General features: G+C 44.0%; 8 non-coding genes across 8 annotated transcripts; all 8 read right to left on the reverse strand.

Annotated features, from left to right (window-relative positions):
* Positions 1-4,153: 4,153 nt before the first annotated feature.
* On the reverse strand, positions 4,154-4,234 carry LOC117202039 (small nucleolar RNA SNORD115). The gene has a single exon (XR_004484216.1). It is a non-coding gene; the product is annotated as a small nucleolar RNA SNORD115 (small nucleolar RNA).
* Positions 4,235-6,240: 2,006 nt separating this feature from the next.
* On the reverse strand, positions 6,241-6,321 carry LOC117202036 (small nucleolar RNA SNORD115). Its single transcript, XR_004484213.1, has one exon. It is a non-coding gene; the product is annotated as a small nucleolar RNA SNORD115 (small nucleolar RNA).
* A 2,050-nt stretch (positions 6,322-8,371) lies between these two features.
* Positions 8,372-8,452, reverse strand: LOC117202035 (small nucleolar RNA SNORD115). Its single transcript, XR_004484212.1, has one exon. It is a non-coding gene; the product is annotated as a small nucleolar RNA SNORD115 (small nucleolar RNA).
* A 2,042-nt stretch (positions 8,453-10,494) lies between these two features.
* LOC117202034 (small nucleolar RNA SNORD115) lies at positions 10,495-10,574 on the reverse strand. The gene has a single exon (XR_004484211.1). It is a non-coding gene; the product is annotated as a small nucleolar RNA SNORD115 (small nucleolar RNA).
* Positions 10,575-12,597: 2,023 nt separating this feature from the next.
* Positions 12,598-12,675, reverse strand: LOC117202038 (small nucleolar RNA SNORD115). Its single transcript, XR_004484215.1, has one exon. It is a non-coding gene; the product is annotated as a small nucleolar RNA SNORD115 (small nucleolar RNA).
* Positions 12,676-13,652: 977 nt separating this feature from the next.
* LOC117202037 (small nucleolar RNA SNORD115) lies at positions 13,653-13,733 on the reverse strand. The gene has a single exon (XR_004484214.1). It is a non-coding gene; the product is annotated as a small nucleolar RNA SNORD115 (small nucleolar RNA).
* A 2,021-nt stretch (positions 13,734-15,754) lies between these two features.
* On the reverse strand, positions 15,755-15,832 carry LOC117202041 (small nucleolar RNA SNORD115). The gene has a single exon (XR_004484218.1). It is a non-coding gene; the product is annotated as a small nucleolar RNA SNORD115 (small nucleolar RNA).
* A 4,332-nt stretch (positions 15,833-20,164) lies between these two features.
* Positions 20,165-20,243, reverse strand: LOC117202040 (small nucleolar RNA SNORD115). Its single transcript, XR_004484217.1, has one exon. It is a non-coding gene; the product is annotated as a small nucleolar RNA SNORD115 (small nucleolar RNA).
* Positions 20,244-20,541: the final 298 nt, after the last annotated feature.

Raw genomic sequence — 20,541 nt, forward strand, 5'->3', positions numbered from 1 at the left:
TAGAATAGTGAGCCCATAAATAAACCACAGATATATATTCAACAGACCTTCAACAAGGGAACTAAGAATACACAATGGAAAAATCGTCTCTTCAACCAGGGGTGTTGGGAAAACTCCATCACCACACGCAAAAGCATGAAACTGGACCCCTAACTTATACCACTCACAAATGTTACCACAAAATGTATTAAAGACTTAAACATAAGACCTGAAACCATAAAATTCCTAGAAGAAAACATGGGTAAAATAGTTCTTGATGTTGGTTTTGGCCATAAATTTTTGATATGATACTAAAAGTGCAGGCAACAAAAGTAAAGCTAAACAAGTAGGACTACATCAAATTGAAAAGCTTCTGCACAGCAAAGGAAACAACTAGTAAATTGAAAAGACAACCTACAGAATGGGAGAAAATATTTTCAAACCATGTATGTGATAAATGATGAATACACAAATACATAAGGAACTTGTACAACTCAATAGCAATCATCATCATTCAATTAAAAATGGGCAAAAGACCTGAATATATATTTTTCCAATGAAGACAAATGCAAAAGAAGCTCAATATAATTAATCATTAGGGAAATACAAATCAAAACTACAATGAGTTATCACCATTATGAAAAACAGTATGGAGTTTTCTCAACAAATTTTAAATAGAAGATTATATGATCCAGCAAACTGACTCCTGGGTATATAGCCAAAGGAAATGAAATCAGTATCTCAAAGAGATACCTGCACTTCCATGTTCTTTGTAGCATTATTTACAACAGGCAAGATATGGAAACAATATCCATTCATAGATGAATTGAAAAAGAAAATGTATACATATATAAAATAATGAAATATTATGCATAGAAAATAAGAAAATTCTGTGATTTGTTATTACATGGATGAACGTGGAGGGCAGTATGTGAAATGAAAATACCCAGACAGAGATACAAAAATACAGTATGGTATCACTTATATGTAGAATCTTTTAAAAGGCCAATTTTATAGACACAGAGAATAGAATACCAGTGGATAGAGGAGAAGGGGAATTAGGAAGATTAGATCAAAGGGTACAAACTTTTAGTTACTAGATTAGTAACTAATCTAATCTAGTATATAGATTTAATATACAGCATGGTGAATATAGTTAAGAATACAGTATTGCATACTTGAAATTTGGGGGAAGATTTTAAGCATTTTCAACACACACACACACACGTGAATTAACTGTGGGGTGGGGGATGGAGGTGTTAATTGTCTGGATCTTGGTATTTATATTATGATGTAGAGTGTATCAAACCATCATGTTGTACACCTGAAATATATTCAATTATATTTGTCAATTATTCCTCAATAACTCTGGGGAAAAAGAAAAGCTCTTATTGATTTGAACTATAAAACTACCCACAGATATAATCATTTTGTCCTGAAAATTCTTACCAGATATATGTACCCTTAAGCCCTGGTGTCAGAGTAAACTGGAGACTGGAACATTTATTACAACATTCCTGGGTAGCTACCAGGTACTTCAGGAGATTGAGATTTCATTTTTTCATTATTATTCGATTTGAAAATAACAGTAGTCAAGGATGAGAACTATATCTCTCATGTATGTATTGTTCGTGTGGACTATTCTATAATTTCTACACAAAGAATATTTTTCTTACTCTAAAAAGTCCAAAATACTTCTGTTGTAGACTAGAGATATATCAATCACAGACATAAACAAATAGATATTTGACAAGTCCTTGGACTTGCATATCTTCAAGGATGCAATATCAAGAACAACAATAATTAATCACATCAGGTACTTCCTTTCTAAGGAAAGAAGTAAAGCAATGTAAAAGTCAGAAACATTAAAAGAGATGTCAGTTTGCATATATTTTATCCAAGATCACATATCATAGGCAAAGCATATATATGAATCTCAAACTTGAGGCCTCAATTGCCTGGGTCTCTTAATTGTGAGTAGTTTGCCAGTGATTAAAACATATCACAACACTATAACCACCCTGGAAATATACAATAAGAATGAATATGTCTAAGCATTTTTAGGTTATAATAAATATCACTATAGAATAACAAAACTTCTCAAGTTTCAATTAAAGCAAATTCAGAAGAAAAACAAAAAAATTCTCATAAGAATCTTGGAAAGTAGCCCAGTCTTTTATGAGAAGAAAACCCATTATAATATTTATGTTTCCCAATTGAATAAAACTATCAGAGAGCCCTGCTTTTCACTTGTCCAATGTTTTATTTGGAACTTTACAGCCACCACGTTGTACATTGGTGCTGTCACTCACATAACATCATAGACTGGGATATCACCTATTAACCAGACATGCAGAAAGAAAAAATGAGAACAAAAAGCACCATGAATTAGTATCAAAATTCCAAAGAATTTAAAACTGAAGAGTACTAAAATCAAACTGAAACATTTGGAAACTTCCTGCTAATTAGGATCAGATATTAAGAGTTTATTCAAGAAATAACTAATTTTTATCATAAACACAAAACATGACTATTCACAAATATAAATAAAACAGTTCCAGAAAAGTCTTACCCAGAATGGAAAGCTTTAATTTTGGTGTACAAGTGACCAGATTGAATGCAGGAAGATCTGATGGTAAAAGTAGAGTCAAAAACAATGTCCAAAAAGTCATCTTACTAAATAGTCTTTAACTAAAAGAAAAATAATGGAGAGTATTAAATGATTAGACATAAAATTTTTATAGATAAATGACTTATGTTTGACATTCCTTCATATCTAAAGAGAAATATACATTAAATGCACAAAAAGAATCATTAATTATGCAATAGTTGATTCATTCAACATAGGATGATTAAAGAATGAAGAAATTCATACTGGTTCTTCATTGTCTCTTAAAACAATGGGTAGCAGACGAGACATTGGGGTTGTATTCTTGTCAATAAACACACAGACAATGTGGCTGTGAAGTCACGTGGATTTATACTCTAGGAAGCAAATATCTGGAGACTGGCCCATGGGCTTACCATCAGTCAAACTGGCAAAAACATGCAAGGGAACTTTCAGGCCTGAAAAGAGAGCCATCAACTTTTAGTTTTGGGACCCCGTCATGGCCAGACAATGAAAAACAAAAAACAGAAAGGCAACTACTCCCCCACTAGGACCACATCTTGGGCCACCACTCTAACTCCTGCCTCAAAATGGTCTAAAGTTTGAGATGATACAATGGCACCAAAGAGCTGTAACAGATTTTCCAGAACTGTGGGAGTGGGAGGCAATATAAGAGGGCAGTGTCCACAGAGAAAAAGATTCCACATGAAATGCAATGGGCCCCACTGAAAGTAGGAAAACAAAGAGAAGGGCCCATCAAAAGCAACTGGCATTAATTAGAGCCCACTATCCCTGAAAATGTCCTGGCAAAGCCCTACATAATATCAGGGGTCACATTTCAGCTCAAGTAATAGCCAGCAGTGTCTACAAACGAAGATCGGTGGACTGGTTCATGAATGTATCTGAATGAGTCCAGACTGGGGCTAGATCACACCATATAATAGATTCTTGGGAGACCACAAAGCACACACCACAAGTGACTGTCCCCTCAATAGATCAGCATTCTATGCCTCCAAATGTGCAGAAACATGTGGGGATGTAGTTCAGGGTGCCAGGGAAGGAAACATTGACTCCATGTGCAATCTGACCAGAATTCAAGTCTAACAAAAGGCTATTCAGAGCCTGAGATCCTAGAATGTAGAAAAGACACCAGAGAAGGAATCCCATCTTTATGAGGATTGCGGTTCCCAAAATAACTCCCACCTCCAGATGTTTTAAGATGGGCCTCCTTCAGAGTCCACAGTCCTCTGAAGCCTGTGTCAAGGACCAAAGAGAGTCTCTCAACTCGAAACATTCAGGTCATGGAAAAACCTTGCCAGAAGGTATAAGAGAAAAACACAAATAAAAAGAAAGAGATAAGGAAAAGCCACGCCTGTGGCATCTGGGTGGGGCGGTGGAACTAGGGATCAGGAAAAAAAGCCAAAGACAAGACCACGTCTTGGCCATGTGGCAGCCCCTAAACATGGTAGAGTCTCAAGGGCTTTCCTTCCTCCATACCCACAGCCCAGGGCTCTGTAAGGGACAGGGGTATCCCCAACCTCCTGCCCATGGATGGCCACCTCCATTGGACCTCAGTGTAATCTTATTGAGCATGATGTTTAGGTCATTCTCTGTCTTCAGGACCATATGAGTTCTCATCATAGAGCCAACCGAGGCACTCCCCACACATTGGGGCACTGGCACCTGAGTAGCCTTACCTCAGATGTTTCTGGAAATGAGGGTGCCCAAAAGGAAGTTGGTATCTGTCTCTTCCAGGTGCTGGACCAAGGCTGACATTGATTGACCCACGGGAAGCAGGCCAAACAAGGAACTGAATTCCTCTGGGGAGTTGTCTAGCTAGAGAGGAGTAGGACAGCAGTGAGAACTCCTACTCCATCACTTTAGGAATTGGGGTCATGCATTATACACCTTCATGGATCAAATGATGCTACAAGACACACCAAAATTTATACATTCAGGAACACAAAGAGTGACAAAATGCACCTATACACATTACATAAACAAGTAGCTGAAATGCATATCTAAAACCTAAGTATCTACCTACATACCTACCAAAGCAAACACCTACCTCTCTACTCCTTACCTCCCTAAATCCTTACTTTTGTCCCTCCCTCCCACCCTCCATACATTATTACAAACATGAAGGAACCAGTGGACGAGTGGATCAGTGCATGAATGTATATATGAATAATATGTCAAGATATGTAGAAATGACGAATCCCTAAAAAACTTCCAAGAGAAGGCAGAGCATCATTGGCTCTCCTTCTAAAGCGAGAGACTCTCAGCCAGCAAAGTTCTAAGGATGAGTCTTGGGGAACAGAGGTGTTCCTCTGGGCTTGATCCTGGTCTGTGCAAGCACGGCTGATGGCATATTGGGCTTGGCCACTTGCCCACCAACACTCAAAAAACGAGGACATGAGTCCCAAAATTGGATGATCAAGGAAGCAGATATATGGAGATGGGCAAATGGGCTCAGCACCAGTGAAACTGGCAAAGCCCTGAATGGGAATGTTTAGGCCGGGACAAGAACCTTGACTATTGGTGCAGCGTCTCCATCCATGGCATGCCCAAGGCCTACAAACAACAGCACTGCAATTACTCCGTTCTAAGCCCATAACATGGGGCCATGCCTCTACTTCAAGCATACAGGGGCTCATGATGGAGATGATACCAGGGCTCCTAAGGGCTCTCAACAGCTTTACTAGAAATGGACAGTCAGGAGTTTCTACTTTGGAGGGTGCTCTCTTCAAAGGCATTGACTCCCACAGAGGAAGAGCTCCCCAGGAGGATCACTGGATGGGAGTGGGAGGCAAAACCCATCAGAGGGCCCATCAGGAGCAATTGGCCTCACTGAGACACCACCATCCCTAAAAGTGACCTGGCCAAGTCCCATTAAAGCTCAGGGGCTGCCCTTCAGCTTCTCAAAAGCAAGCAGTGTCTACCTGCCAAGGGCAAGTGGATGGGTTCTTGAATGCCTCTCACCACCTCCTGGCCTGGGGCATGATTCTTCCCTACCGATGGTTCTTTGGAGACGGCAAAGCACACATAACAGTGACTGTCCCCTTAGTAGATCAGTGTGCTCTGCCTTGAGGTGGGCACGAACCAGTGTGGATGTTCCCCAGGGGCCCAGGGAAGGAAATGTTGTCTCCATGTGCAGTCTGACTATGTCATTAGATGTGGTGACATAGCAGAAATCAGCTGACTGAGTCCTTAGATGTGGTGCCATAGCAGAAATCCCCCATTTGCGAGGATTGAGGTTCCAGAAAGGACTTCCCCCTCTTGACGCCTTTGACGTGGGCCTCCCCCATAACCCAAAGTCCATTGAGGCCTCTGTCAAAAATCAAAGACAGCCACTCCCTCAAACCATTCTGGCCGTGACGAGACCCTTGCCAGAACATCTGACTGAAAGACACAATTTGAAGAGAAAGAGCTAAAGAAAGGCACCACCTAGGACCTCCGGGCAGGCAGTGGAACCAGGGATCAGGAAAGAAAGCTGAAGACAGGATCACGTCTTTGCCACGTGGAAGCCTCTAAACATGGTAGAGTCCCAAGGGCTCTCCTCCAGGGATAGGTGGCCTCTACACCCACACTCCAGGGTTCTGGAAGGGACAGGAGAATCCCTAAACTCTGGCCCCTGGATGGCCACCTCCTTTGGGCCTCAGTGTAATCCTATTGTGCATGATTGTTAGGTCATAATGTCTCTTCAGGACAATATGAGTTCTCACCATTGACCCAACCGAGGCACTCCCCACTCATCTGTGCCCTGGAACATGAGTAGGCTTACCTCACATGCTTTCTGGAAATGAGGATGCCCAAAAGGAACTGAGTTTCTGTTTCTTACAGGTGGTGGACAAAGGCTGACATCACTTGCTCCATGGGCAGTGGACCAAACTCAGATCTTCCTTCCCATGGGGACTTTGGCTAGAGAGAAGCAGGACAGCTGTGTCAACTCCAAGTCCATACCATTGGCATTAGGGGGTCATGCGTGTACATGTACATGCATCAAATGATGCTATGAGACATACCAACAGATGTCTTGTACATCTAGGAACACTTCCACGAACACAAAGTGTGTCCAAATGTACTTGTATGCATTAACATAAACACCTACCTGAAATGCGTACCTAACACTCATCTACCTACCTATCTGCCTACTTACCTACCAACCCACGTACCTACATTTCTAGCTCTCCACCTCTCTACCTCTTTGCCTTTCTCTCTCCCTCCCTCCCTCCCTCCATACAAACATAAAGGAACCAGTGACAAGTGGATCTGTGTATGAATAGTTACATAACTAATGTGTCAGGGAAGGAAGAATTGACGAATCACTAAAGACTCCCAGGTGAAGGCAGAGCATCGCTGGCTCTCCTCCCATCAGAAGGCCTGGGGTAAGGGCTTCTTGGCCAGTAAAACTCTATGGATGTGTCTTGCAGAATGGAGATGTTCCTCTGGGCTTGATCCTGGTCTGCGCAATCATGGGGTGGTCGATGGGACACTGGGCTTGACCACTTGCCCACCAACACACAGAAAATGGGGCCAGGAAATCCCACAGAATGGGTGCTGGAAGAATCAGATATGTGGAGACGGGCCCATGGGCTCAGCAGCAGTCCACCTGGCAAAACCCTTCATGGAACGTTCAGGCCAGGGACAAGAGCCATCGTCTGTTGGTTCAGTGTCCATTCTTGTGGCCCATGGAAGGCCCCCAAACAACAGCAATGTAAGTACTCCCTCCTCAGCCCATGCCATGGAGCCACCCCTCTTCTTTGGTAAACAGGCCCTCAAGATGGAGATGATCTCAGGGCTAGGAGGGTTCTCAACAGCATTACTAGGAATGCACACTCAGAAGGGGTTTCTCCTCTTGAGGGTGCTCTCTTTGAAGGCAGGGGCTCCCGGGGAGGAAGAACTCCCCAGGAGACTCATTGACCACTAGTGGGTGAAGCAAAATCCATCAGAGGTCTCATCAGGAAGAACTGGCCTCACCGAGACCACACCATACCTGAAAGTAACCTGGCCAACTCCCATTAAAGCTCAGGGGCTGCCCTTTAGCTTTCTCAATAGCCAGCAGCATCTACCTACCAAGCCCCAGTGGAAGTGTTCTTGCCTGCCTCTCAACTTCTCCTGTCCTGGGGCACGATTCTTCCCTACTGATGGTTCTTTGGAGACGGCAAAGCACACACCACAAGTGACTGTCCCTTCAGTATGTCAGTGTGCTCTGCCTTCTGGTGCACACAGACCTGTGTGGATGTTCCCCAGGGGCCCAGGGAAGGAAACATTGCCTCCAGGTGCAACCTGACTAGAACTCAAGTCTAATGAAAGGCTTTTCAGTGCCCAAGAAACTGGTCCTTATATGTGGTGCCACAGCAGAAATCCGCTCCTTTGCAAGGACTGAGGCTCCTGAAAGGACTCCCCCTTCTTGATGACTTTGAGGTGGGCCTTCCCCATCGTCCAACTTCCAATGGGCCTCTGTCAAAAATCAAAGAGAGCCAGACCTCGAATCATTCAGGCTGTGGCGAGACCCTTGCCAGAATGTCTGACTGAAAGACACAATTTGAAGAGGAAGTGCTAAGGAAGGTCCCGCCTATGGCCTCTGGGCAGGCAGAGGAACAAGGGATCAGGAAAGAAACCCAAAGACAGGATCACATCTTCACCATGTGGAAGCCCCTAGACAAGGTAGAGTCCCAAGGGATTTCCTCCAGGAATAGGGGGCCTCCAAACCCACACTCCAGGGCTCTGGAAGGGACAATAGAATCCCCAACCTCCAGGCCCTGGATGGCCACCTCCTTTGGGCATCAGTGTAATCCTACTGAGCATGATTTTTAGGTCATCATCTCTCTTCAGGACCATATGAGTTCTCATAACTGACCCAACCGAGGCACTCCTTATACATCCGTTCCTTGGCATGTGAGTAGGCTTACCTCAGATGCTCTCTGGAAATGTGACTGCCCAAAGGACATGACTTTCTGTCTCTTCCAGGAGCTGGACCAAGGCTGACATCGCTTGCCCCATAGGCACCAGGCCAAAGTCAGATCATCCTACCCTTGGGGACATTGTCTGGCTAGAGAGGAGTAGGACAGCTGTGTCAACTCCTAGTCTATACCGTTAGGCATCAGGGAGTCATGCATGAACCCCTATATACATCAAATGATGCTACGAGACATACCAGCATATGTCTTGTACATCCAGAAAGACTTCCACGAACACAAAATCTGACCAAATGTGCCTGTATGCATTTACATAAACACCTACCTGAAATGCACAGCTAATACCTATCTACCTACCTACCTCCCGACCCAACTACCTACCTTTCTAGCTCCCTACCTCCCTATCTCCTTACTTTTCTGTCTTCCTCCCTCCTCCCAGACTTACAAACATAAATGAGCCATTGGCCAATGGATCTGTGCATGAATAAATACAGAACTAATGTATTAGGGAAGGAAGAATTGATGAATTGCTAAAGACTCCCAGGTGAAGAGAGAGCATCATTGGCTATCCTCCCATCAGATGCCTGGGGCAAGGGCTTCTTGGCTCACCAAACTCTATGGACTTGTCTTATGGAATGGAAATGTTCCTCCAGGCTTGATCCTGGTCTGTGCAAGCACGGGGTGGCTGACAGCACATTGGGCTTGGCCACTTGCCCACCAACACTCAGAAAGAAGGGCATGAGTCCCCAAAATTGGTTGATCAAGGGAGCAGATATATGGAGATGGGCAAATGGGTTCAGCACCAGTGAAACTGGCAAAGCCCTGAATGGGAATGTTCAGGCCAGGAAAAGAGCTACTGTCTATTGATGCACAGCCTCTCCATCCATTGCATGCCCAAGGCCTACAAACAACAGCAGTGCAATTACTCCATCCTAAGCCCATATCATGGGGCCATGACTCTACTTCAGGGAAACAGGGACTCACAATGGAGATGATACCAGGGCTCCTAAGGGCTCTCAACAGCTTTACTAGAAACGGACAGTCAGAAGGAGTTTCTACTCTGGAGGGTGCTCTCTTCGAAGGCAGTGGCCTCACAGAGGAAGAACTCCCTGGAGGATCACTGGATGAGAGTGGGAGGCAAAACCCATCAGAGGGCCCATCAAGAACAACTGGCCTCACTGAGACACTACCATCCCTAAAAGTGACCTGGCCAAGTCCCATTAAAGCTCAGGGGCTGCCCTTCAGCTTCTCAATGGCAAACAGCATGTACTTACCAAGACCCGGTAGATGGGTTCTTGAATGACTCTCACTATCTCCTGGCCTGGGGCATGATTCTTCACTACCTATGGTTCTTTGGAGATGGCAAAGCACACATCACAAGTAACTATCTTCTCAGTAGATCAGTGTGCTCTGCCTTGAGGTGTGCAGGGACCTGTGTGGATGTTCCTCAGGGGCCCAGGGAAGGAAACGTTGCCTCCAGGTGCAACCTGACTAGAACTCGGGTTTAATGAAAGGCTTTTCAGTGCCTGAGAAACTAGTCCTTTGATGTGGTGCCACAGCAGAAATCCGTCACTTTCCTAGGACTGAGGTTCCTGAAAAGAATGCCCCCCTTCACAGCTTTGAGGTGGGCCTCCCCCATAGTCCAACCTCCATTGTGGACTCTGCCAAAAATCAAAGAGAGCCACACACCTCGAATTATGCAAGCCGTGGGGAGACCCTTGCCAGATTGTCTGAATGAAAGTCACAATTTGCAGGGAAAGAGCTAAGGAAAGGTCCCGCCTATGGCCTCCAGGCAGGCATTGGATACAGGGATTAAGAAAGCAAGGTGAAGACAGGACAACGTCTTTGCCACTTGGAAGCCCCTAGACACGGTAGAGTCTCAAGGGCATTCCTCGAGGAATAAGGGGTCTCCACACCCAAACCCTTGGGTTCTGGAAGAGACAAGATATTCCCCCAAACTCTGGCCCCTGGATGGCCACCTCCTTTGGGCCTCAGCGTAATCCTATTGAACATGATTTTTGGTCCTCATCTCTCTTCATGACCATATGAGTTCTCATCATTGACCCAGCTGAGGCACTCCTTACGTATCGGTGCCATGGCACCTGAGTAGGCTTACCTCAGATGCTCTCTGGAGATGTGGATGCCCAAAAGGACGTGACTTTCTGTCTCTTCCAGGTGCTGGAACAAGTCTGACATCGCTTGCTCCATAGGCAGCAGCTCAAACTCAGGTCGTCCTTCCCCTGGGGATGTTATCTGGCTAGAGAGGAGTAGGACAGCTGTGTCACTTCCTAGTTAGGCATTGGGGGGGTAATACATGTACCCCTATATGTATTGAATGATGCTATGAGACATACTAACACATGTCTTGTACATCCAGGAACATTTCCACGACCACAAAATGTGACTAAATGTACCTGTATGCATCTACCTGACATGCATACCTAACAATTATCAACCTACCTACCTCCGGACCCACCTACCTGCCTTTCTAGCTCCCTATCTTCCTATCCTTACTTTTCTCTCTCCTTCCTTCCATCCAGACTTAGAAACATAAAGGAACCAGTGGACAGTTGGATCTGTGCATGAATAGGTACTAAACTAATGTTTCTGGGAAGGAAGAATAGATGAATCCCTGAAGACTCCCAGGTGAAGGCAGAGCATCATTGCCTCTCCTTTCATCAGAAGTCCTGGGGTGAGGGCTTCTTGGCCAACAAAACTCTACAGACGTGTCTTGCAGAATGGACATGTTCCTCCAGGCTCGATGGTGGTCTGTGCAAGCATGGGGTGGCCGATGGGACATTGGACTTAGTCACTTGCCCAGCAACACAAAGGAAATGTGGCCATGAATTCCATGGAATGGATGCTGGAAGAAGCAGATATCTGGAGATGGGCCCATGGGCTTAGCACCAGTCAACCTGGCAATGCCCTGAATGGGAACTTTCAGACTGGGGACAACAGCCATCATCTGTTGGTGCAGCATCCCCTCTAGTGGCCCACCGAATGCCCCCAAATAACAACAGTACACCTACTCCCTCCTCAGCCCACATCATGTGGCCACCACTCTACTTCTGACAACAGGGCCTAACGATCAAGATGATCCCCGGGCTCAGAAGGGCTCTCAACGGCCTTACTAGGAGTGCCCCCTCAGAAGGGTTATTTCCTCTTGAGGGTGCTCTCTTTGAAGGCAGTGGCTCCTAGAGAGGAAGAGCTCCCCATGAGAATCACTGGACCCGATTGGGCAAAGGAAAATCCATCAGATGTCCCATCAGGTGTAATTGGCCTCACCAAGACACCACCATCCCTGAAAGTGACCTGGCCAAGCTCCATTTAAGCTCAGGGGCTGTCCTCCAGCTCTCTCAGTAGCCAGCAGCATGTACTTGCCAAAACCCTGTGGACAGTTTCTTACCTGCCTCTCAATTTCTCCTGTCCTGGGGCTCAGTTCTTCCCTACCAATGGTCCTTTTGAGACTGCAAAACAAACACCAAAAGTGACTGTCTCCTCAGTAGATCAGCATCCTCTGCCTTGAGGTACACACAGACCTGTGTGGATGTTCCACTGGGGCCCAGGAAAGGAAACGTTGCCTCCATGTGCAGCCTGACTAGAACACAGGTCTAATGAAAGGCTTTGAAGTGCCTGAGAAGCTAGTCCTTAGATGTGGTGGGGCAGCAGTGTTCCCCCCTTTGTGAGGACTGAGGTTCCCGAAAGGACTCCTCCCTCCTGAAGGCTTTGAGATGGCCCACCCCCATAGTCCAACATCCACTGGGCCCACCGTCTAAAAAAGAAAGTCATTCACCTCGAATCATTCAGGCCGTGGTAAGGCCCTTGCCAGAACATCTAACTGAAAGACACAATAGGAAGAGAAAGAGCTAAGGAAAGGTCCCGCCTATGGCTTCCAGGTGGGCATCAGAACCAGGGATCAGGAAAGCATGGTGAAGATAGGACTACGTCTTTGCCACGTGGAAGCCCTTAGACTCGGTAGAGTCTCAAGGGCTTTCCTAGATGGATAGGGGGCCTCCAAACCCACACCCCTGGTCTCTGGGAGAGACAGGAGAATCCCCAACCTCCTGCCTCTGGATGGCCACCTCCACTGGGCCTCAGCGTAATCCTATTGAACATGATTTTTAGGCCATCATTTCTCTTAACCATATGAGTTCACATCATTGACCCAACTGAGGCACTCCCCACGCATTCGTGCCCCCTCACTTGAGTAGGCTTTACCTCCAAAGCTTTCTGAAAATGAGGATGTCCCAAATGACGTGAGTTTCTGTCTCTTCCAGGTGCTGGACCAATGCAGACAACACTTGCTCCATACGCAGCAGGCCTAACTCAGATCTTTCTTCCCCTGGGGATGTTATCTGGCTAGAGAGGAGTAGGACAGCTGTGTCACCTCCTAGTCCAACCCTTAGGCATTGGGGGTCATGTGTGTACACCTTCATGCATCGAATGATGATACAAGACATACCAACACATGTCTTGTACATCCAGGAACACTTCCATGAACAAAAAATGTGACTAAATGTACCTGTACACATTAACATAAACATCTACCTGACACGCATACCTAACGACTATTTACCTACGTACGTCTGGATGTTCCCCAGGGGCTCAGGGAAGGAAACGTTGCCTACATGTGCAACCTGACTAGAACTCAGTTCTAATGAAAGGCTTTTAAGTGGCTGAGAAGCTAGTCCTTAGATGTGGTGCCACAGCAGAAATCTTCCCTTTGCAAAGACTGAGGTTCCTGAAAGGATTTCCCCCCTCTTGACAGCTTTGAGATGGGCCTCCCCAACTGTCCGGGCCTCCCCAACTGTCCAATGTCCACTGGGGCCTCTGTCAAAAATCAAAGAGAGCCACTCTCCTCAAATCATTCAGACCATGGTGAGACACTTGCCAGAACGTCTGACTGAAAGACATAATTTGAAGAGAAAGAGCTAAGGAAAGGCCCCGACTACGGCCTTTGGTTGGGCTGTGGAACCAGGCATCAGGAAATAAAGCCAAAGACAGGACCATGTCTTCGCCACATGGAAGACCCTTGACATGGTAGAGTCTCAAGGGCTTCCTTGAGGGCTCCACACCCACACCTCAGGGCTCTGGAAGGGACAGGAGGATTCACAAACTCCTGCCCCTGGATGGCCACCTCCACTGGGCCTCAGCATAATCCTATTGAGAATGATTGTTAGGTCATAATGTCTCTTCAGGACCATATGAGTTCTCATCGTTGACCCGACCAAGGCAATCCCCACACCTCTGTGCCCTGGCACTTGAGTAGTCTTACCTCAGATGCTTTCTGGAAATGAGGATGCTCAAAAAGACGTGACTTTCTATCTCTTCCAGGTGATGGACAAAGGCTGACATTGATTTCACCATAGGCAGCAGTCCAAACTCATATCTTCCTTCTCCTGGTGACGTTTTCTGCTTAGAGAGGAGTAGGACATTTGTGTCAACTCCTAGTCCATAGCGTTAGGCATTGGGTGTAGTTGCATGTACATCTTCATGCATCGGATGATACTATAAGACATACCAACAGGGATACATGCATAAACACAGAGTGACCAAATGTACCTATATGCATTGACATAAGTATCTATCTGAAACGCATACCTAACACCTACCTACCTACCTATCTACCAACCTACTTACCAACCCACCTACCTACCTTTCTAGGTCCCTACCTCCCTAGCTCCTTATTTTTCTCCCTCCCTCCTTCTATATATACTAACAAACATAAATGAACCAGTGGACGTGTGGATCTGTGTATGAATGCATACATAAAAAATGTGTCAAGGAATGAAGAAATGACGAATATCTAAAAGACTGCTGAGAGAAGGCAGAGCATCAGTTGCTCACCTCCCATCAGAAGGCCTGTTGCCATGGCTTCTTGGCCACCAAAACTCTCTGGACGTGTGCTGGGGAACAGAGATGTTCCTTTGGGCTCGATTCTGGTCCATGCAAGCATGGGGCAGTCAATGGGACATTCGGCTTGGCCACTTGCCTGCCAAAACACAGAAAACAAGGCCATGAATTCCCATGGAATGGATGCTTGAAGAAGAAATTATCTGGAGATGGGCCCATGGGCTGAGCACTAGTCAACCTGGCAAAGCCCTGCATGTGAACGTTCAGGCCGGGAATAAGAGCCATCATCTTTTGGTGCAGCAGCCCATTTTATGGACCATCGAAGGCCCCCAAAGAACAGCAGTGCAACTACTCCCTCCTTGGCCCACATCATTTGGTCCCCCTCCACTTCGGGCAACAGGGCCTCACAATGGAGATGATACCAGGGCTCAGAAGGGCTCTCAACAACCTTACTAGGTAGGCACACTCAAAAGGGGTTTCTCCTCTTGAAGGTGCTCTCTTTGAGGGCAGTGTCTCCCCTAGTGGAAGAACTCCACAGGAGATGCAATGGCTGCTAGTTGTTGAAGCAAAATCCACCAGAGGGAGTATCAGGAACAATGAACCTCACTGAGACCCCACCATCCCTGAAAGTTACCTGCCCAAGTCCCATTAAACCCAGGGGCTGCCCTTCAGCTCTCTCAATAGCCAGCAGCGTCTACATGCCAAGACCTGGTGGATGGGTTCTTGCCTGCCTCTCACCATCTCCTGTCTTGGGGCATGATTCTTCTCTACCAATGGTTCTTTGGAGACTGCAAAATACACACCACAAATGACTGTCCCCTCAGTTGATCAGAGTACTCTGCTTTGAGGTGTGCTCCTCAGGGGCCCAGGGAAGGAAACATTTCTTCCATGTGCAATCTGATTAGAATTCAGGTCTAATGAAAGGTTTTTCATTTCCTAAGATCGTAGCCCTTAGTTGTGGTGCCACAGCAGAAATCCCCCTTTGGGACGACTGAGGTTCCTGAAAGGACTCCTCTCTCTTGACTGCTTTTAGTTGGGCATCCCACATAATCCAATGTCCTTTGAGGCCTGTGTCAGGGACCAAAGAGAGCCACTCACCTCGAATCATTCAGGCTGTGGCGAGACCCTTGCCAGAAAGTCTGACTGAAAGACACAATTTGAAAAGAAAGGGCTAAGAAGGCCCCGCCTAAGGCCTCTGGGCGGGTTGTGGAACTAGGAATCAGGAAAGAAAGCCAAAGACAGGACCATGACTTGTCCACATGGAAGTCCCTAGACAAGGTAAAGTCTCACATGCTTTCCTAGAAGGATAGGGTGCATCCACACCCACATCCAAGGGCTCTGGAAGGGACAGGAAGATTGCATCCTCCTGCCCCTGGATGACCAATTCCCTTGTGCTTCAGCACAATCCTGTTGAGCATGATTTTTAGACCATCATCTCTCTTGACGATAATATAATTTTTATTTTCTAATCTTTTCTGCTATTTTCATGTATCATTTTCCTCTTTCTTCAACATGCGTACCACAAAATATTTTAAAATTAATACATTATGCTGAATATTATTTCCATAATATTTTTTGACATTTAGAAGAAATATTTTTAGTGTTATTTTTTATTATATACAATATTTTTTGTTCTTTCCTTTTTTACTTTCTCAATTTTCGGGTTGATGTAATTGTATATGTTCATTTAAACATCCTAAATATTTCTGTTTTTTAATTATCATTATATATTTTTTGAATGTTATTATAGTTTTGTTTACCTTTCATTTTTTCCTGTAGAATTAGAATGTTTGTGAATTAGTTTTCCTTTTTTCCACCTTTAGTGTTTAGGAAACATGAGGTCATTTCACTGATCAATTTTATTTTATTAAACACTGATCTATATTGTTATCTCTGTATTTTTCTCTTTGCATAAGAACTTCCTCAAGTTCTATTTTTGAAGCCACATGAGTCTTTGGATTACAAATAAAATAACAGTACAGTTGTCATTTTGATTTTTTAGTGATGCTTGAACATGAATTTTAGCCTTTTTGAACATGGTTAATAAGCCATTGTTATATTGTGTGTTTTCTTCAATATCTTACCCACTTTGTAGGTACAGAAGAAATGAATTTCATAATCAATGTAAATATGCCTTCTTATATATTTAGTTAAAAAAATCACATCATCACCTGGCAACCACAGATCAGTAAATATCTCATCAAAAATATTGGATTTGCCCTTGATAATTCTTTAAAGTTAGTTGGTCACTCATTGAGAAAAAATACTTCTCATTCAGTGACACTAGCATAGTCAATTGTAAATGAGAATCTTCTGGCATCATTTATAGCAGGGGTCCCCAACCCCCAGGCCACAGGCTGGTACCAGTCCTTGGCCTGTTAGGAACCAGGCCACACAGCAGGAGGTGAGTGGCCGGTGAGCGAGCTAAGCTTCATCTCTATTTACAGCCACTCCCCATTGCTCACACTACCACTTGAGCTCCTCCTCCTTTCATATCAGTGGCAGCATTAGATTCTCATAGGCGTGTGAGCCCTACTGTGAACTGCACATGCCACGGATCTAGGTTGCATGCTTCTTATGAGAATCTGATGCCTGATGATCTGAGGTGGAGCTGAGGTGGTGATGCTAGAGCTGGGGAGTGGTTGAAAATACAGATTATCATTAGCAGAGAGGTTTGATTGCACAGAGACCATAATAAATCAATTGCTTGCAGACTCACATCAAAACCCTATCTGTGAGTGGCAAGTGACAATTAAGCTGCATCTGGTGGCAGATTTATAGTGGCAAGTGAGTTGATGTACTTCAATTGTACAGCTGCATCTGGTGGCAGGCTTTAAGTCAGAATTCAACAATCATTTTAGTCTGCGCGTGGCCTGCCCATTATTTTATTTACTACTTCCATCCACAACTCTTTCCCATACTGCGCACTTTTCTCAGTCACAGTTTTGGTAAGCCCACAACTAACCCTAGCCAAAATGAATAAAAAACAAACTTTGCTGGAGAGCTTCTTTGAAAATTGGGAAAGACCCAATGATGAGACAGCAGAAGACTCCAATACTGCCAAATAAAAAAAGCTGTATTTAAAAGAAAATACTAAGAGTCCTACTTAAATTATGGGTTCATTGCGACAGGTGATTCACATTCTCCAAGCCCACTTTGTATTATATGTGGCAACTGACTATCCAACAAAGCCTTGAAACCTTCAAAACTGCTTCACCACATGGAGACTAATCACCCTGAATTAAAAGACAAGACTTTGGAGTTTTTCAAAAGAACAAAACATGAACACGATGAACAGAAGTAATTATTGAAGGCCACAACTTCATCAAATGTGTCTGCACTGAGAGCATCATTCTTAGTGGCTAACAGCATTGCTAAAGCTAAGAAGCCCCTTACTATTGGTGAAAAGTTGATCTTGCCTGCTGCTTAGGACATTGGTTGTGAACTTTTAGGAGAGGCTGCAGTTCAAAAGGTGGCACATGTTCCTTTTTCAGCTAGCATCATAAATAGACAAATGGATGAAATAGCAGAGGATATTGAGGCACAATTGTTAGAGAGGATTAATGAGTCACCGTGGTACGCAATCCAGGTTGAGGAGTCTACCAATGTTGACCACAAGGCAACAATGCTTGTTTTTGTGCAATATATTTTCCAGGAGGATGTGCATGAGGATGTTATGTGTACTTTTGTTGCCAACCAACACCACAGCTGCAGAACTATCCAAGTCTTTGAATGATTACATATCAGGAAAACTGAACTGGTCATTTTGTGTTGGTATATGCATGGATGGAGCGGCTGCCATGACTGGACGGCTTTGTGGTTTCACTGCTCGGGTCAAAGAGGTCACTTCTGAATGTGAGTCTACACACTGTGTCATCCATAGAGAAATGCTGGCTAGCTGGAAAATGTCACCTGAACTTATTAGCGTTTTACAGGATGTGATTACAATTATCAACCGTATTAAAGTACATGCCCTTAACTCACGTCTGTTCGCGCAGCTCTGGGAGGAGATGGATGCAGAGCACATATGTCTTCTCCTATACACAGAAGTGACATGGCTTTCTAAAGGTAGATCATTGGCCTGAGTTTTTGAGCTATGAGAGCCGCTCCAGGGATTTCTTTTAGAAAAACTGTCACCACTGGCAGCACACTTCAGTGACACAGAATGGGTCACAAAATTTGCTTACTTGTGTGACATATTCAATCTGCTCAACGAACTCAATCTGTCACTTCAGGGGAGAATGGCAACTGTGTTCAAGTCAGCAGATAAAGTGGCTGCATTCAAAGCCAAACTGGAGTTATGGGGGCAATAACTGAACATGGCTTTTTGACATGTTTCAAACATTAGCAGAGATTTTGAAAGACACTTAGCCAGGGACTTCTTCCTCCCAGCTGGTGCATGATCACCTATCTCAGCTTTCAAAAAAGTTTGAGCATTACTTCTGAACCACAAAATACCCTAAACTGGGAAGGAATGGATCCGTGACACATTTGTGAATAAACCAGGTGAATTGACTGTCCGTGCTAGAAGAGGATCAACTGCTTGAGATCGCAAATTACGGTGGCCTTAAAAGTATGTTTGAGACAACTTCAAATCTCCATACGTTCTGGATTAAAGTCAAGACGTAATATCCTGACATTGCCACAAAAGCACTGAAAAGCCTGCTTCCATTTCCAACATCCTGTCTTTGTGCAGCAGGGTTTTCTGCAGTGACAGCAACCAAAACGAGATTATGGAGTAGACTGGACATAAACAACACACTTCAGGTGTCACTGTCTCCCATCACCCACAGCTGGGACAATCTAGTTGCAAGAAAACAAGCTCAGGGTTCCCACTGATTCTGCTTTATGGTGAGTTGTATAACTATTTCATTATACATTACAATGTAATAATAATAGAAATAAAGTGCACAATAAATGTAATGAGCTTGAATTATCCCCCAAACTATCCCACCCCTCCCCCACTGTCTGTGGAAAAATTGTCTTCCACGAAACTTGTCCCTAGTGTCAAGAAGTTTGGGGACTGCTGATTTATAGAAAATTGTTTATTATATTATATACAGTTGGTCCATATTAAGATCTGTAATTTTGTGTTGTTCTTAGTGTAAGTACTAAATTTTAAGCTTAAAATTTTAGCTCTTTAACAGTCCAACTACTGTATCTCAAATCTCTTTAATGGCATTTTCCTTCAGCTATGGGAGATTCTTTAGTACTTCAAAGTAGTGCAAAGCTACTTTTAGAATCCTGTAAAATTATAAAAATATTGTTTTCATCTTGTTTGTTGAAGTAGATTAAACATTGTACTGGGGACCAGTGAATCAAAATTTCTCAACTTCAATATTATTAATTTCATGTTCAAATGAAACTTATAAATTTACATCAAGTAAGTCAGTCACTGTTTCAAAAGGAAATTCCATATTCCTATTCAGTTTACCTTCTGCTTAAATCTATTATTCTAGGAGTGCATCTTCTCCAGTCAATTTTCTATTTGGAATATAACTATGACTAAAGGAATCTAGACACCTATCATCAATGCAGTGTTGCATTCCTTGGTTTAATGTCTTACTCAAAGACACATTGAGAAGAAAACAGTGGACTAATCCCTGAATGTACCTTACTATTAAAAATTATAAATTTCTGAAACAAAGTTTATAGGATGAGTATTTCTTTTTACTTTTTAGTAGATAGACAGGATTGGTTTACATAAGTTTCTTTTAAGGTTTCATTGTCTCAAGCACCAAACAAAATGCCTATAAAGGAAATAATGATTCCATATATATTTCCTTGTATTGTCACCTAGGTTTACCTTCATTTTAATTCTATTGATCATGATTTCCAAGTCATCATCTCACTTCAAGACTGTAAGTTCTCATCGTTGACTGAAGCCCTGGCTTTCCATACACATATATACACTTGGACCTGAATATATGTACCAGCCAATTATGGCACCAATTTGGACTGGCATATTGACATATTCAGTGGTAGGTACCTGACTCACATTAATTCTCCAAGGCTGCAGGTCAAACCATGCTCTTCCTCTGTACTCATTATTTAAGTGTACAGGAGTAGGACAAGTATCAAAATATAGAACTAAGTCTTTCATGGAACATGGCTCTTGAAAGTTTTTCCTTAATGGAGCAATATGATAAATACTCAGAAAATGACCTAGTATAGAGGTTG

The sequence above is a fragment of the Orcinus orca genome, chromosome 2 (genome assembly GCF_937001465.1).
Source record: "Orcinus orca chromosome 2, mOrcOrc1.1, whole genome shotgun sequence".
Taxonomy (NCBI): Eukaryota; Metazoa; Chordata; class Mammalia; order Artiodactyla; family Delphinidae; genus Orcinus; species Orcinus orca.